Genomic DNA, 14,818 nt, shown 5'->3' with positions numbered 1-14,818 from the left:
TGCTTTACAACACTTCATGCATTGCTACAGAGAGATATCTATCACTGGAGTCAAGGGTCAAGAGCCCAACTAAAGCAAACACTGATCTCCATGATGGTGGTACCAATTTTAACCAAATAAAACATTAACATCTGATCCTCTGTAATTCTCAATAACAGCAGGTCTTCATCACCAATGCACAATCATCCTTTAATTAGTCAACTAATTATCTCATTAACTTTAACTCTTTGAGGACTTGGGATATGACTTAAAGACTTGCTTGTGACTTGAAAGTCCCACCTCTGGAAAAAGGCATAAAAACCAGTCAACGACTGTCAGCTACGGCTGCCAAACAAAAACCCTAAAATTAATGTAAAATATCCTAATTTAAACAAAGTGCAAAAAAACTTTAACAGAAATGTTCTTTATTTTATTAATTATGAATAGCAGACAAGTCCATTGTTAACCCCTTAACTGTCACTCACATTTTGAACATAGATTTGAAAGTGCACTTTCCAAACAAAAATGTTTATAATTCATGAACAAAAACATTTTATAACATGATATTGATGTACCATTTTCGTGGTAATGCAATGTCTGGTTTTAAAATGGGTTTTAAAGGATGAATTTTGAGATTTTAAGTTTTCAGTTGATATATCATTTCTGATTATTTCTAAAGTGTGACAGAGAAAACGGCAACGAAGAAGACTTTTTTTTGACAAGGTCAGAACTCCTGTTATGATGTAGATTTTTGAGGGTGCACTCTTGTCATAAATTAATCTATTACTTTTCCTACATAATAATAATAAAAAAATAAATAAAAAACATTGGTAAAATATCTACTTAGGAGTCTTAAACCTTTCCAACGATATATAGTTTATCATGATTAGATAAGGATTTAGTGAAGTAAACGTAGGCGTCCTGTGGGGTGATAGTTAACAGGTCAAACAAGGATTTCTAGAAGTTAATCAAAAACAGCAGAAAAAAACAACACACAACAAAGCATCAACAGTTCCTGTTCTTCTGCTAGACTGAAGCACAGGCTCTACTTTTCAGCACAATGGTAACCTCACAAACGCACAGAAACACTTTAAAGGGGTCATATGATGCAATTTCAAATTTTCCTTTCTCTTTGGAGTGTTACAAGTTCTTGGTGCATAAAGAAGATCTGTGAAGTTGCAAAGACTAAAGTCTCAAATCCAAAGACATATTCTTTATAAAAGTTAACACTCGTCAACGCCCCACTGAAACAGCTTGTTCTAAAATGCCCCCACATCTCTACGTCAGTATGTGGGAATATTTGATGCTGACCAGATGTTCACGCAAAGAAAGAAGGCATACCTTTTATTCTCATTGTAGTATTGTTGTTGCCGCTGCCGCCATGTCGTATAGACGCTGTTTGTTTCCCTGTGAAAGTGAAACTACTTTGTTTGGCCTTCCTAAAGAGGATGATATCCACTTTGTCATGCCTGTAGCTGATCTGTGCTGGTCGCTGAGGAAACACATCAACTTTGGATCGCACTTTGGATCACCAAATTGCTTTTCACCGTGGATGAAGCGGCGTCCAGCCCGGGGTTGCCACATATGGTTGCCACAAGACCAAGGTACACTTCTTCGTAGAATCCACCTGCCGCACCGTTCTCAAGCCACCCGCCTCTGCTCATTCAAGCCAGTGTGTGATGCTGTTTCATTGAGAAAGTGAAACTACTTTGTTTTTGCCTTCCAAAAGAAAACACGACTAGAATCATGTTTATATCACGTTTATAATGGGTTTTATGCTTTTATCTTGTCGCTCCGGCTGGACACCGCATCACAATATGTTAAGAGGAGTAAGATTTCCATCACATGCTTGAGGCATTCAACCAATCACAATGTGCTGGATAGCTGGAGAATCACAGCACACCTCACTTTTCAGACAGATGAGCCTTGTGAAAATTGATGCGTTTCAGAAGGTGGGGAATAGAGGAGAAACAATAATGTACAGCATGTGGAAAATGTTGTTGTTTTTAACCTTACACCGCATAAACACATTTCATCACACCAAATACACAAAATAAATGTTATTTTTATCAGCATCATATGACCCCTTAAAATCCCAACAGAACATTAACACTAACAGATCTCTCTAGATTTAAGTATCTTTACTTATTACAAATCTGTTTGCCCTTATTTGTATCACATAAAAAATAAATAACATGTTTAGAAGTTGATGTTTTACTAAAAATAATAAAGTTTGATGTCACCATCATGGTAGTCAATGTTTGTTTTAGTTGTGCTCTTGACCCATGGTATCTTTCATTTTTTCTCTGTAGCCATGCATGTGGTGTTCAGTGAGGAGCTGTTCACTGTTGTTAACAGAAAATGCAAAATAATAAGCTTTTAATTCAACAACGCTCAAAGGTTGGTTGCGCAGCAATATTGCAATTGCTTGGAAGCATGTTATTTTAAATCATTAAAAGGACCAAAGTCCAACTAACAAATACACCTGGATGCAGCCTGCAGATCGAGACAGGGCTTGATTGGTTTGATCGTCTTTCATAAATATACAGGTGCATCTCAATAAATTAGAATGTCGTGGAAAAGTTCATTTATTTCAGTAATTCAACTCAAATTGTGAAACTTGTGTATTAAAAAAAATCACTGCACACAGACTGAAGTAGTTTAAGTCTTTGGTTCTTTTAATTGTGATGATTTTGGCTCACATTTACCAAAAACCCACCAATGCATCTCAACAAATTAGAATACTTCATAAGACAAATAAAAAAATTAAAAAGTTAATTGTTGGCCTTCTAGAAAGTATATTCATTTACTGTACATGTACTCAATACTTGGTAGGGGCTCCTTTTGCTTTAATTACTGCCTCAATTCGGCGTGGCATGGATGTGATCAGTTTGTGGCACTGCTGAGGTGGTATGGAAGCCCAGGTTTCTTTGACAGTGGCCTTCAGCTCATCTGCATTTTTTGGTCCCTTGTTTCCAGAGGTGGATAGTCCAGGGGTCAGAAAGTAAAAGTCCTGACATATGTTTATTCCACCCATGAACTCAGCAGCTGATTTCACCAGAGGAGGAATCAAGTCATTCCTTCCAAGTCACAAACAAGTCTCAAGTTAAATCCCAAGTCCTCAAAGAGTTAAAGTTAATGAGATAATTAACTGACTAATTAAATAAAGATTGTGCATTAGTGATGAACACCCTACTGTCAACAATCAACATCACTGAAGAAAAGAGAAAACACACAAGAACTACAACTGACTTTAAGCACAGCCTTGGATGTAATCAATTGGAAGAAAAAAAAAAGAAAAAAAAAAAAACTTTGCCACCATAATTGTGGTCAGTATTTGCTTCAGTTGGGCTCTTGAGCCTTTCAACAGTTTAGATAAATCTGCTTCTAAGCAAATGCGTTACTGTTTCACAGAAAACATTTGTGCAATGCTGAAACAAATCTTGAACTACCAGGTATCCGATGCTTTTTGATGACTGTATGATTGTATGATCTTGATTTGAATTTTTTTTTTTTTTTCAAAAAAGAGTGATATTTCATTGTACATTACCACTATAATACTTCAATATTAAGAAAAAAAAAAACCCTGTTTAGGCATTTAGCCATGAACATTTATCATGTGATCCTCAACAGTGGTGAAAATAATTATTCATACTGCAGTGCATTATGGGAGTTTTTCATGTATTGCAACAAGAAGCATTTTGATGATTGTCACCATTGTAGAGATTCATATGCTTGTTCTTGATATCCGTGTGTGTCTTAAAACCACTGGAGTTCATGTGTTGCACAGATTTAAAATTCATTTTCTGTAAATATTAAAGCAGTACTTTTTTGCGTGCTGTAGTTTTTCTGGGATGACTATTCAAAATCTAAACTTATGAAACAAACGAACATTATTTTGAACATAATCACACTAGCTCATTGTGACAATGTGTTTATTGTAGATCACTGATCGCTCTTTTCTACAACACCCCATACAAAGCTACAGAGTGAGGTCTAGCACAACAAGTCAAGGGTCAAGAGCACAACTAAGTCAAACACTGGTCTCAATGATGGTGGCATCATTTTAACCAATAAAACATTAACATCTGATCTTCTGTAATTTACAATAACAGCAGGTGTTCATCACTAATGCACAATTATCATTTAATTAGTCAGTTAATTATCTCATTAACTTTAACTCTTTGAGGACTTGGGATTTAACTTGAGACTTGTTTGTGACTTGGAAGGAATGACTTGATTCCTCCTCTGGTGAAATCAGCTGCTGAGTTCATGGGTGGAATAAACATATGGCAGGACTTTTACTTTCTGACCCCTGGACTATCCACCTCTGGAATCAGCTGCTGAGTTCATGGGTGGAATATACATATGGCAGGACTTTTACTTTCTGACCCCTGGACTATAATCTTCAGAATAGACGGTTTGACTGAGATGTTTATCAGATAAACATTCTTTAAATACATACCTGTACACAAAATGTCCTTTGTAGAGCAAAAAAAAAAAAAAAAACAAAAAACATTGCTGTTCTGAAGCGATGTGTTTAATGTGTCGTTCGACCTGTTTTCTGTTTTATCAAGAACTTCTGCTTTTTTCTTTTTTTTTCTCTTGCTTTTAGAAACCAGTCGAATTCACGAATGAATCATTGGGACATTCTAAAGCACTTAAACGTGAAAGTATGTGGCTTAATGCATTTAAACTGTGTTTTAAAAAGACCAAACTTAGTAAACAAATTATTAATAAAGCATTCAATTCACAGACAAACAGATATGAGCCCAGAATACGAACGCAACGCGTTTAATTACGTGTTAAGCATTTTCCTCCCATAACCTACTTGTCTGTGAATAGAATGCTTTATTATTAATGTGTTTACTGAGTTTGGTATTTTAAAAACACAGTTTTAATGCATTAAGCCACGTTCAGTGTAGAATGTCCCAAATCATTCCAGCTGATTGAAAAGAATCTGCTCAATAATGGTCACAAAATGGGTATCGGAGCGGGGATACGAATTTTAATATATTAACTTTAATATAAATTGATGATACTTTATAAAGTTTATCTCAATATTTGACCGCAGTGGCTGTGAGACAACTGCACTAAAATATGAATTTGAAATTGCGTTCGTTACTACAGCAACAGATTACAGGTATGTCTTTCAGAATCATCACTGGCCGGTAGAAATAAAAGTTTCTCGATTTCTTTACTTTAAAATAATGATGAGCAGCATATTTTCCTGAAATAAAGGGGAGGAAAAGTCTATGCTTTGCAATGTAGTAAAGAAAATTAAAGTTTCATAAAAATATAAATGGCACGCAGCAGACACATTAGCCTACTGCGGTGTCATTTTTCAACTGCATGACAGATAATATGTAACAATAATTGACTTGTCATACTATATCAATTAAAACAATACTGATACATCCTTTTCACTTCCTTTCTCATACTCTGATGATATGAAATAATCAAGTTTTCAAAAATTATTTAATTCATAATTAATTCTTCTATCTGAAGACCTGATCCTCCCACTGTGGATAATCAACCCAGTTCATTTTATAAATGTAGTGGGTGGTTCGTCTGTTAGCCTAAAGATCAGCTTAATTTAGCAAAAAACAGTAATTTCAGGGACATGGAGGATTACATGCTAATGTTTTTTTTTTTTTTTTTTCTGTATTATAATGAAGGCTTTGTAAGACTGCACAGCGTTTTTTAGCCTTTTAAACAACATACTCCTACACCAACTACACACACATTTCCTATAATGTGTGTCTATGAAAGACGATCGAACCAATCAGAGTAGGTATGGGGCGGGGCGACACGTGCAGCGTTTTTAAACAAAGTATGTTATAGACTTCTCATTAAGACCCTTAAAGAATCATATCAACAACCCCATCTGCTACTTAACTGACCAGATCAATATCCCAGGAGTTGAATTGACTTGATGCTATACTCTGATTACAAAATGTTCCTTATATTTTTTTTTTGAGCAGTGAAAATATTGCAATTAGCTTACAGTTTATCTTAAGCATATCTTAAAGAGCAGTGAACATGCTTAAGTTGATCCAAAATAACACATTTAATATGCACTTAATATGCACATATACAATTAAACTATAATAATATGCATTAATATTAGTACACAAACCCCACACAGCTCTGGAGAGTTAATAAAGGACTTCTGAAGTGAATATAAGTATTATTGGGTCTAAGCGAAATTTGTCATGGACTCGTGAGCATTTTGACTTGGTATTGACTCGGACTCGAACATACTAGGAATCGGACTTATTCCCGAGATGGACAGAATCACGGAATCAGTCATATAAAAGGAGTTTTTTGTTTTTTGATGCGGTGTGTCAGAGTTTTTGTAATTTTTTGTGTGTTTTTATAAAGTGTGTGTTTTTACTTACATCAGATCACGATATGGACTAGTACCTGTAAATATTAAGCCGGAAAAGTATATTTAAATATAAATCCTGCATGTTATGTGTGTCTGTGTTAATGAATGGCGCAGAAGCGCGGCTTCGTTTATTAAACACACAGAAGCGCACGTGACGCTCACGGTGATTTCAGCGTCTGCCAGACGTCTCACTAAATAAGGACGTAATGTACATGAACAACATCTCCAGAACTGCACAGAGAGTCACTTCATGAGCATTTTGACCTTTTGATTTGAGTAAAACTAACGTCACATCACATACACAGAACTGTAAGGTTTTCACGGCAACCCGTCAAAATAAAAGTCCGGTTTAATTTAAAGACAGTATTTGCCAGAAATGTATTTCTATTGTTCAGCAGATTTACATAGCCTAATGCTACTACTACTACCAAAATGTAACAAACATTATTTTTTTTAAGGAATAATCACACAACATTTCTTCCATGTTTTATTTTTTAATAGTAAATCCCCTTTTGTTACCAAAAATAAAGTTTGCTTAATTTTTCAATAATTAAAGAGAAAAAAAAAAATAATGTTTTATGTCCTCATTTGATAACCAGAAAAAATGTAAAAAGCAGCACAACAAAATTTCTGAGGGGAAAAAAAAAACATTTCATAAGGCTATTAAAAAAATGAATATTTTGTTTTTTTTTGTGCTTAAATAATTAGACATGCTAAAACACAGAATTAGGTAACAATAAAACATATGGTGAAGAAAAAATAAAACATTTCATAGGGCCCTAAACATGTAATTTTTGTTTAACTTTTAATAAATTGTTGTGAAAATGTATAAGTGTTATGATTTTAATTAATTAGACATGCTTTTTGATTAATACAAATACATTTAACCATTAAAAAGGAGTTGAGAAAAAATAAAATGGAAAAAACGGAATTTGGAAAAAAATAAAATGGAATTTGGGAAAAAATCTAACGGATTTCATAGGGCCCTTTGATTGACACGTTCAATGATTGGGCATTTTCTTGTGACGTGAGATGTTAGCGTGACCTTAGTCCACAGGCAGCAGGACTCAGTTCAGGATGTCTCATGAACTTAATACAAACTTTTTAAAACGTCTGTTACATCATCTATTATTCAGTTTGCATCAGAGGTGGATAGTCCAGGGGTCAGAAAAGTAAAAGTCCTGCCATATGTTTATTCCACCCATGAACTCAGCAGCTGATTTCACCAGAGGAGGAATCAAGTCATTCCTTCCAAGTCACAAACAAGTCTCAAGTTAAATCCCAAGTCCTCAAATAGTTAAAGTTAATGAGATAATTAACTGACTAATTAAATGAAGATTGTGCATTAGTGATGAACACCTGCTGTTATTGTAAATTACAGAAGATCAGATGTTAATGTTTTATTGGTTAAAATGATGCCACCATCATTGAGATCAGTGTTTGACTTAGTTGTGCTCTTGACCCTTGACTTGTTGTGCCTAGACCTCACTCTGTAGCTTTGTATGGGGTGTTGTAGAAAAGCGCGATCAGTGATCTACAATAAACACATTGTCACAATGAGCTAGTGTGATTATGTTCAAAATAATGTTCGTTTGTTTCATAAGTTTAAGATTTTGAATAGTCATCCCAGAAAAACTACAACAGCACGCAAAAAAGTACTGCTTTAATATTTACAGAGAATGAAATTTTAAATCTGTGCAACACATGAACTCCAGTGGTTTTAAGACACACACGGATATCAAGAACAAGCATATGAATCTCTACAATGGTGACAATCATCAAAATGCTTCTTGTTGCAATACATGAAAAACTCCCATAATGCACTGCAGTATGAATTATTATTTTCACCACTGTTGAGGATCACATGATAAATGTTCATGGCTAAATGCCTAAGCAGGATTTTTTTTTTTTTTTTCTTAATATTGAAGTATTATAGTGGTAATGTACAATGAAATATCACTCTTTTTTGAAAAATAATAAAAAAATTCAAATCAAGATCATACAGTCATCAAAAGCATCGGATACCTGGTAGTTCAAGATTTGTTTCTGCATTGCACAAATGTTTTCTGTGAAACAGTAATGCATTTGCTTAGAAGCAGATTTATCTAAACTGTTAAAAGGCTCAAGAGCCCCAACTGAAGCAAATACTGCCACAATTATGGTGGCAAAGTTTTTTTTTTTTTTCATTGATTACAATCCAAGGCTGTGCTTAAAGTCAGTTGTAGTTCTTGTGCTTCTCTTTTCTTCAGTGATGTTGCTTGTTAACAGTAGGTGTTCATCAATAATGCACAATCTTCATTTAATTATTCAGTTAATTATCTCATTAACTTTAACTCTTTGAGGACTTGGGATTTAACTTGAGACTAGTTTGTGACTTGGAAGGAATGACTTGATTCCTCTGGTGAAATCAGCTGCTGAGTTCATGGGTGGAAAATAAACCATATGGGCAGGGACTTTTACTTTCTGACCCCCTGGACTATCCACCTCTGCACAAACCTACTCTCCCACATAGTACACGGAACTGAACAGCTATTCATCTTTGTGCCACTCTAGGAAAACAGTTCCTTTTTCAGCTTAACACACAAGTGAACAACATCACATGCCTGGCATTTTTCCAAGGAGTGTCCTGCCTCTTACCATGCTTTACTTTGCACAGCACACAGGTCCGGCAACCAGTATTGGCATCTGAGGCCTGCTCAGCTCCTGGAAAAAGCACATGGCACTGGTCCGTTTTGGTGGTATATTCTGTGACACACCACAGAGCTCTGCAACTAGTTCTTCCATAAACTCCTTGTGGCTCATGGTGATATAAAGCTCTTTGTGTACAATAAAAGCATTTGTGGCAGTAATATCCAAGAAGTGTAGAAATATCTGTATGTAGCACTTCATTGTTTTGTGCAGTGTACTGTAGTACTGTAACAGCTGATCAGACAGGTCAACGCCCCCATGTGCTGGTTGTAGGCAGTCACAGGTGCAGGACATGGAAAACTTTTTGTCCTCCATCCATTTTGTTGTTATTGTCACATCTGAAAAAAAAAAAATAAATAAATAAATAAGCATGCTGTTTACACAAATAAACTACATTATTAACATTATTATCTATAAGATTCTGAATGAAATTGATAATTGAACAATACCTGCATCCCTTTCCTTTGCGAGATGCAGGTAAAGGTGAAAGTGGTGTATTCGCAGTCCTAAAAAAAGTGTTGTAAACAACTGTTAGAATTTATTAACACAGTGTGGTAAATACTATAATATATATATACAGTACAATACATTTTACTATAGTATGGTTCAATAACACAATAGTATTTACTATAAATTACTATTAGTATTTTTTTAATGTGGGATATAGGCATAACAAAAGTACAATTTCTATTAACCCATACAGGAAGATTTACTTATTGTGTCATCCCAACCACAGACAATGTTACCCATATAGGCATAATTAAGTACAACTACTGTTCACTTACTCAGTATGATTTTCCAGGGAACTCAAAACACGACACTTGCATGCCTTTCTTGTGCCAGATGCCGGTGATGCAGCTATAGAGTCCTAAACGAAAATTGAATTACCAGAAGATTCATTAACTGATAATAAATTGCATCACTGATAATACGAGCGTATATGTCTGTCGATGGGCCAGTTATTGGTGACATTTACAGCTTTCTGATACATTTACACCTCGAACGATCGCGAACGCCAACAGCGCGCTCAGAACGAGGCGGGAACACATTATCTATAATGAGTCGATACAGGAGAAACCGGACACTCCTTACTTTTATACGGATCACATAAAAATAGATTATTTGTTTTTGAATTGAATTAGTTAATTTAAAAGTAGACATTTCAAGCTTTCTATGCATATATTTATCTTGTCTTTGAGGCAAGTATTCGCTGAGATTCGGGTTGTTTTATTTATGTGTCTGTGAAGAGTGGTGACCGAGACCGAGATGGCAGAGAATGCACTCTGTTTATTTTCTTTATTCTACAAAAGCACAGCGTTTTGTTGTTATTAGGAGTGTATACAAATAAAAGTAGACCCTTTACAGATTCGGTTGATGTATTGCTCTTATCTGTACGATCAAAACTGAAAGTGTAATTTAAGTTCTTTTCGGCCTTATCAGGAGATTATGCCACAAAACGCATATCTGCGTTTGTCGGCCCCTAAGGGTTAAATCAGCTAATGCAACACTATGTCACAGTCATATTAGTTTGTGCTTTTAGTTTGTTTTTGTTAGTTTCCTGGATTCCTTTGTTCTGTTTTCCATGCTTGAAAATAGAACAGGAACTTGCTACTGCCATTGCATACAGTGATACGGTGCAGTGAGTATTTAAAGGGGTCATATGATGCTTTTTTTAAAGATCATTATTTGGAGTAACAGAATATGTTGACATACTTTAATTTTCAAAAACATTATTTTTCAAATACTGTACCATTTATTGTAGGTACTCTAGAGATAAAGTTCATAACTTAAGTGGTGCTCTCTCTCTCTTTGGTCTATTGTCTGACATTCAGCTGTTACTAAACAAATGTCATAATGCTTCAATATTAGACTAACATAAACACTTATCATATGAAATCTTAACAGTGGTGACAATAATTTTTCATACTGCAGGTGCATGATGGGAGTTTTTACTATGATGTTACCCAACATTTTATTAGCATTATAAATATTTTTAAATTCACTGTAAGCATTAGAGCAGCATTGTGTTTGCATCCTGTAATTTCCACAGAGTTAATTACACAAAACTTAAATTTAAAGTTTTAAAAAAGTAAATTTGACTGCAATTTGGTCAGCTCATGATGACTGACTATCACATCTTTCGGTTCTACAACACCTCAGGCATTGCTACAGAGAAAAGTTTAATACAAGAATCACGGGTAAAGAGCCCAACTAAAGCAAACACTGATCTCAATGATCTCAAATTGTCAATTCTTCAACAATACCATACATACAGAGCATCGAAATTTTTCAGAACCGGTGCTAACAGATAACAAAAAAAGCCTAAAAAACATCTACAAAAAAAAAATCTGATCTAAAGAGCCCAACTAAAGCAAACACTGATCTCAATGATGGTGGCATCATTTTAACCTAAAAAAAAAAAATTATATTATTTTATTAACTTTAACTCTTTGAGGACTTGGGATTTAACTTGAGACTTGCTTGTGACTTGAAAGGAATTACTTGGTTCCTCCTCTGGTGAAATCAGCTGCTGAGTTCATGGGTAGAATAAACATATGGCAGGACTTTTACTTTCTGACCTCTGGACTATCCACCCCTGATTGAAAATACCACAATTTTATAGTCACTTTTGTGGATATATGTGTTTGCTTTAGTTTTGCTCTTGACCCCTTTTTTTGACAATAGTTTTTCTCTGGGTTCTTTTTTTTTTTCTTTTTGAGAATGATATAGTTATCCATGTTGTAGCTAGGTTCATTGTGGTCACCAATCATATCTCTCATCCATGGCTCCCAGCATGCATTGCGACATGAATAAATTTATGCAGCTGGAGTGTCTTATTATTTTCTTTTAATTTTACTAATTTCTTTTATTTTTGTTTTTTGTTGTGACTTTTTACTGCTTTGTTGTTTTTTACTCCATTGCTGAGATTCACATACTGATTCTTCATTTCTATGAGTGCCAGAATTATAGCCTCTTTATGAACCATATTTATAAAAGTTGTTTATGAAGTTTTTCTCACATTGTTATCTCATATAACTGCATCAACACAGACATCATAAAAGCTCAACATTTTTAGACAAAATGCAATCAGAGACTCAGACACATGACTTTATCATAAGTTTCTTGCCATCACATTCTTATATTTAAAAAGTCAAGGGTCAAGAGGCAACTGAAGTAACCACTATTCACAAAAATGGGCAAGTTGAAGAGAAAAAAACATCTAAAAACATTAATTCTCAAATAAGAACTTCTGTTTTAGATAGTCTAACAGTTAGTAATGCATGAAGCTGGTGATGCTGTTTGTGGGGTTGTTTAATCAGATCTTGAGAGATTTAATGTCTTCTTTTATTTCAGTTTATTTCATCGTCTGTGGCTGAAGTCAGTTGTAGTTCTTTGTGTTTCTCTTTACTTCAGTGATTCTGTTTGTTAACAGCAGGTGTTTATCACTAATGCTCAATCAGCACTTAATTAATCACTTCATTACTTAACTGCAATGTATATCTTCTTTTTTCTGAACTCAGTTTTAAAACTTAAATGGTTTAAACCAGAGTTCCTCAAATCTTGCCCTGGAGGGCCAAAGCGCTGCAGAGTTTAGCTCCAACCCTGATCAAACTCACCTACCTCTGATTTTCTTATGATCCTGAAGACATTGATTAGCATACTCAGGTGTGTTTCATTACGGTCAGAGCTAAACTCTGCAGGAAAGTGGATCTGGTGGGCCAGATTTGAGGATCCCTGGTTTAAGGCAATCGGTTTCCTCAAACGGTTTGAGTTACATTACTTGTGTGTTTTTTACAGTGTGCCAACATGCATGTTATTGCCCACAATCCCCTAGCTTACTCGCCAGTGAGTATTGAATGCATAAATCATACTATTTGACATCTACCCTAAGTCAGAAGTAAAATAAAAGGTATTCTTTATTGGTGTTATTTGTGTTTTTTAGGATAGTGCTTTTATGAAGGATGCCCTTGTGTTCCCTGCATGAACATAACCCGCCCGCCCAGATCATTATTTGTTATGTGTAAGGTTTGACATATAGTAATTATTAAACTTTGTGGTTTGGAGGGATTGTTCTTTTATGCTGGTTTTACAGAGGGTGATTTTACCCCAACATAATAAGGCAAAGATAATGCAAAATGTGAAATGGAACTTTTTTATACAGACTGGCCATAACCATTGCTTATGCATCCCTATAGGTACTGAAGCCACTCTGAAGAGATTTCCTCCTTCTAGTCTCCCTGTAAAGTAATCAAAGCCTGGGTTTGGAGTTGACCAGCACAGAGACATCTTTAGTTCCACAGCTAAGAAACAATTGCCATGTTCCTATGGCATATAACGTTGACACCGTGCTGATCACTCCATTCAATTTCCCTCAGGTGAGCTTTTCTATTTTCTGTGTTGCTGATCATTGAGTTCTACCAATGTGATCTGAATACTAATCCTGTAACAATTCAATTTCTGTTAGCTTGACATTACTGCAATCAGAGAGTGGTGGTGTCTATGTCTCATTGAACAGTTTGAGGTTTGGGGGTATGGGTTCTGGTTTATAGTCTACAGGTGACATGTGTTTTGATGAATTGTGTTATGGGTGCATTGGTTTTGTTTTATGTGTTGCATCCAGAATACATTTGAAGCATGTCACCGTTTGTTGCGATTCATACACTGACTCTTAATGTCTGTGTGTGTTTATGACACACAGTTTATGACACACACACTTCATCAGTTCAAAATGATTTAAGAATAATGTGTTTTAAAAATTGCAGATAGAAATACAGTTTATCTGATTACATAACATGACTGAAGGAGCTTATGCTGTTGAAACATATCAGCCTAGTCTCTAAATTAATCACGTAGATAAGCAGGTGACCACATTTTCTCTTGATGCATTTGACATAAACTTAGTTAGCTAGAGAAAAACATCAGAAAGCCAAGAGTCTTGCCGCTGAAAACATTCACATAGCATAGCATAATGTTTCCAGAATGTGTTCTTAGAACAATAACATTCCTAGCACAGAAGAAGAATGTAAAAACCCGATTCCAAAAAAGTTGGGACACTGTACAAATTGTAAATAAAAACAGAATGCAATGATGTGCAAGTTTCAAATTTCAATATTTTATTCAGAATACAACATAGATGACATATTAAATGTTTAAACTGAGAAAATGTATCATTTTAAGGGAAAAATAAGTTGATTTTAAATTTCATGGCATCAACACATCTCAAAAAATTTGGGACAAGGCCATGTTTAACACTGTGTGGCATCCCCTCTTCTTTTTATAACAATCTGCAAATGTCTGGGGACTGAGGAGACTAGTTGCTCAAGTTTAGGAATAGGAATGTTGTCCCATTCTTGTCTAATACAGGCTTCTAGTTGCTCAACTGTCTTAGGTCTTCTTTGTCGCATCTTCCTCTTTATGATGCACCAAATGTTTTCTGTGGGTGAAAGATCTGGACTGCAGGCTGGCCATTTCAGTACCCGGATCCTTCTTCTACGCATCCATGATGTTGTAATTTATGCAGTATGTGGTCTGGCATTGTCATGTTGGAAAATGCAAGGTCTTCCCTGAAAGAGATGTCTGGATGGGAGCATATGTTGTTCTAGAACTTGGATATACCTTTCAGCATTGATGGTGCCTTTCCAGATGTGTAAGCTGCCCATGCCACACGCACTCATGCAACCCCATACCATCAGAGATGCAGGCTTCTGAACTGAGCGCTGATAACAACTTGGGTTCTCCTTGTCCTCTTTAGTCCGGAAG

Source organism: Cyprinus carpio, chromosome B1 (assembly GCF_018340385.1).
Source record: "Cyprinus carpio isolate SPL01 chromosome B1, ASM1834038v1, whole genome shotgun sequence".
Lineage (NCBI taxonomy): Eukaryota > Metazoa > Chordata > Actinopteri > Cypriniformes > Cyprinidae > Cyprinus > Cyprinus carpio.
The sequence above is the reverse complement of the archived record's forward strand: the minus strand, read 5'-3'. Positions refer to the sequence as shown.